At 30.4% G+C, this 4,919-nt stretch overlaps 1 pseudogene; it reads right to left on the bottom strand.

Annotated features, from left to right (window-relative positions):
- Positions 1–563: 563 nt before the first annotated feature.
- Positions 564–4,919, bottom strand: part of LOC145280916 (kinesin-like protein KIF3A pseudogene) — a 17,239-nt pseudogene continuing 12,883 nt past the window's right edge.

Below are 4,919 nucleotides of genomic sequence, written 5' to 3'. Positions count from 1 at the left end.
TTATGTAATCTGTTGGAAGATGTTGATGCAAAGTTGCTGGAGATTGGTTCGTAAACTAGATAAGTGTTAAATATCAAAATATTATTTTATTTAAGATGTTATTATTTAGAAAGTTTCAATTAAATCAATTCTTATTCTTGTCTTTAGTAAAGTAGTTCATCCTAATTTTATCAATTTCTCCCTGTAACTGTCATTTTTTCCTTTTTTGTTTCGACAGGCTTATTTATAGGCCTTTCTTTTGACCTGAATGCAATAGTGTATATGAGGTTTCTGTTATATGTATCCGATAATAACTGCTGTGGTATTCACACTGGACAAAAAGTGAAATTTCTATGGAATATCAGATTTACACACAGATCCGAGCCTCATGTATATCTTTGTCAGGGTAGATGGGGTATATGTCATCTACCCTAGTATTCCTAAATGGTCACCCATCTGGTATTGACCATGCTCAACATCGTTTAACTTTGGTGATCTAATGAAAACCAGTGCATCAAAGTGATTATGCTGCAGGTCTTGTTAGAGCTTTATACATATATTTGAAACAATGTATGGCTTCTTTTCTAACCATCCATCAAATCATTTCGTATGAGCTAACAATAATAAAAAAAAGGAAAAAATTGACCAAAGTTAATCCAATGAAAATAAAAATCACCCAATTCAAATTTTTTTTTTTTTTTTACATGGTAATCACCATTTATCAAGGCCTGGAAGCCACTCGGGAATAAGGGTTATTGCGTGTACAGTAATCAGTGGGATAATAGCGCGTTAATTGTTAGTAATGGAAATTTGATAAAGTGTCTTATTTAAGGGGGCGGTTTATCAGGAATTTGTATATGTTGGACTTCCAAGTTATAGTCAGGTGGGAAACAGGCAAATGGAACAGAGTTCCACAGGCCTGCACTTCTAAGAAAGAAACTTTGTTCATGGAATCTACGTTTTGATTTAGGCACAGATAAGGAGTGGGGAAAATTATTGACAGTGGTTTCAACTAGACAGATGTTTTTTGTGAAAGATTGGCAAGGAGGGATAGAGATTGGAGTTCAGATGAGCACTTGCCACGGAAATAACGATAAAACAAAGACAGGCTCGCAACGTCTCTTCTGTGGGAGAGAGGTTGCAGGGAAGAGAAAAGGGCATCTCCCACTAAGACACGAAGTCTATTTTGTACTCTGCCAAGCAGGATAGGCTGTTTTTAGCACCTCCTGTCCAGATATGGCAGCAGTACTCCATCCTTGGACGTACTTTGCTTTTATATAGATAGAGAATTGCATCAGCAGTGAGATATCTTTATCATTAAATAAAAAAAAATAATTAAAAAAAAACGATATGTGAAACTCTGTTGGTATGCTCACATTTAAAGAATTGATGAGAGTGCTTAGAACAGTTGAGGTATCGAAGTCAGTTCACAGGGGAAAAGCAAAGAAAACATGGGATGATGTGATAGGAATATATATGAAAGAAAGAAAGATAAAAAAAGACCTGTACAGCGATGATGATGATGATGATGATGATGATGATGATGATGATGATGATGATGATGATGATGATGATGATGAATACAAATTATTTCTTTAACCTAAAATAAATATGAAATGTTTTCAAGAAAAGCGAACAAATAAGACTGACCTATGAATATAACTTCGTTGATGATCAAACAGAGATTTTATTTAGGCCGGGAAAACATGCCAGCCTCACCCAAATATTTATCTTCTGGGAAACATCGCAAAGGAAATATGGAATATGGGCGTTAAAAGTATTTCCCTTCCTGTTTATCATTTACTAGATTCGTTAAAAACGAAAACAAAAAGAAAAAAGAAAATGCGCAACTGTCTTTTATGATTTAATGATCAGTAAATGCAAGAATCACCACCACGACCACCACCACCATTGGTTTAATGCCGAATTTACATGCAGATGTGTTCAAAGGCTTTAAGAAATTGGCTTTCAAACTTACCTATCCTTAGCCAGGTAAATGTTAATGTTTTATATACTAGACTACCCGTGACCCGTTGGGTCAGTATGTCATATTAGCTCTGGAATTCATGTATGAGCGTGACACTTGTGACGTAAAGAAAATAGTTTTTTTTGACATAACATAAACATTTCTATGAAAGTATATTAAAATGAAAAAAGAATATCGATAGATTTCTATGAGTCGTTCTGTTTATTATAATCGATTATTTTTGAAAAAAAAATTACAGTTACTGAATTATAAGTGGTTGGCCATACTTATAGGTAAATGTGCACTGAACAGATAACATAATACTTATTATAATTAAATTCAAATTTTGATATATCTGCTTTTTTTTTTTGTTTACATCGTTCATTTCTGTATTACGTTTAAGTTATTTTAAACCCCACTCTTCCCATGTAAAATAATAATTTCGAAATAATAACATTAATATTTCAGTGCGCAGGTCATGTGCACATGCACAACCGGATGTCGTAAACTGGAAAGTGGGTTACATACATCGTTACAAGGTCATTTGAGTTTTATAATTATATATATATATATATATATATATATATATATATATATATATATATATATATATATATATATATATATATATCCTCTCCATATGTAATATTTTGGCTGCAGGAATTCCCCTCTGGACAAAAGTATCATAGGTTTGCAACAACAGATCCACATGCAAATTCAATACATCTAGGCTAACAGCCACTGTCTTATGTAGTTATCGAACACCATTTTAGGCTCACTCGTCAAAGTCCGTCCATTCTAATTGGTTGAGCTCGGAAAATTTGCATATTCCAGAATCCAATTCTTTACTTTATAAACGAATGCTTACTAATATTAAAAGATGGCGTCACTAAGAGACATATTAAGACATCTTCATCAAAACAACAAATACATTGAATAACCCTTGTGATCGACGTTTTTTTATACCATTAAACACACTGCGTGTAGATTGGTGATGTTTCAAACCGACGAATTTCATATATATTTATATATTGAGGAGTTTAGCTCCCAAATATTTGCATCTTTTACATTAAGATTTCTCTAGTAACTTCTTTCAGTAACATATTTCTTTTAATAAAATTTTGTATATTTTTAAACAAATCGTAATAAAAAAACATGCGATGTTTTGGAAGCAAAACTCTTCACTATATAACTATATATAAAATGCGTCAGTTTGAAATATCACAAATCTACACAAGCACACAAAATAAAACTATAATGACGTGTAATTAACTCTGGACTAAATTGAACAAATTAACTCCTAAGTATTTGCATTTTTTTATTATTATGCCGAAAAAAGGTTACGGAAGTTTATTAAACGAAATAAAACAAACTTATTTTTCGCCAACAATTTTATTTGCACAACATATTTCTTTTATTAAATTTTTAGGACTAAATTGAAGAGGTTAGCTCTCGATTTCCAATTATTTTTGTCTTTTTACTATTATGCTGAAACAAAAATTATGAAACTTTATTGAACGAAATAAAACAAACTTATTTTTGTCCAACTGTTTTATTTCCGAAACATATTTCTTTTAATAAAATTCCATATTTTTTTTTAAACAAATCATAATAAAAAACATGCGATTATTTATAAGCTAAACTTTTCAATCTATAAATATATATGAAATGTGTCAGTTTAAAACATCACTAATCTACATAAGCACACAAAATATAACTATAATGACGTGTAAAATAGATAAATGTCTATATATTTACACACACACTATTGGTTTTTCTAATTTGGCTTTTTTTGTTTGTGAAAATCTGGCTATAATCATCAATTTAGCCTCTTTTGTTTTGGTATTTTTTCTAAAAGATTTAGCTTCAAATATTTAGTAGAGTATGGCAACCCAATTAGGGCCAGCTATTGGACACTTTTACCCTTTTAGAACCTTTAAAACAAACATAACTTTAAGATAGCAAAATAATTAAAAGAAACAAAAGAATTGGTGGACACGAACAATGCTACCCTTACCATTTACTTTTTTTTTTTTTATTAGTTTTCACTTTTCCGTAAATTTTTCAGGCGATTATCAGCGCTTACAGGTTTAAATTTGGAATTATAACGTTCTACTAAAGTTAACACCCATTTTTGGGGCACTCCTGTTGCTAATGCTGTCACTAGCATTTAAATTTTTCCTTTCCAATTTTTCGCATATGTCTATGGTGCTTATCATAGATTACATGCTTAGCTTTCACATTATCAAAATACCTTTAAAAAATTGTATACACCTTACCAACTGCTTCTATTGAAAAGTTTATTATATTATGCAGAGATCTAAAATTCTCTTTAACAATTTTAAGGAACACTTTCGAGATAATGATTTGGATATTTATGCTGCAAGCGTATTTAAACCATATACAAGCATGCTGTCTATTTTTTTTTTTTTTTTAACTTTGAATAGCTTGCAATTATTTATATTGCCATAGTATTAAGGGATAGATAGATCTTTCCCGCTATTTTTTATCAATATTATTAGGGTTCAATATAGGTTTCTTATTTATCGCCATGTTGTGAGTGATAATATTTGAATTATAGCCTCTAGTTTTCACATTAGTGAAACTATCAATGTCATGCTCAAAAGATTTCAAATATTTAATGTTCTTACAGCATCATTATAGAACTGGGATTTATTATCATATGTATGTTCATTAAATGAGATACTGGAAATTCTTCTAGCTACATGCGGTATTATAGAATTATGAATAAATCTGATGTGATAATTTTATTTATCTAAACCTACTTTATAATAGCTCTGTTTGACCATAATAATCAACTATCGAGCTGATGTTAATAACTATACTACTTTGAGTATTTAAATACCCGTATTTTGCGTTTACCTATATTTATTGTAGATGAATTATTCTATTGCACATTTACACTGTTTAAATAAAGATATTTTGATTATATATATATATATATATATATATA

This window comes from Euprymna scolopes, chromosome 1 (assembly GCF_053919585.1).
Source record: "Euprymna scolopes isolate OS-2025 chromosome 1, ASM5391958v1, whole genome shotgun sequence".
Taxonomy (NCBI): domain Eukaryota; kingdom Metazoa; phylum Mollusca; class Cephalopoda; order Sepiida; family Sepiolidae; genus Euprymna; species Euprymna scolopes.
Note: the sequence above shows the minus strand (reverse complement) of the source record. Positions and strands in the feature narration are given on the sequence as shown.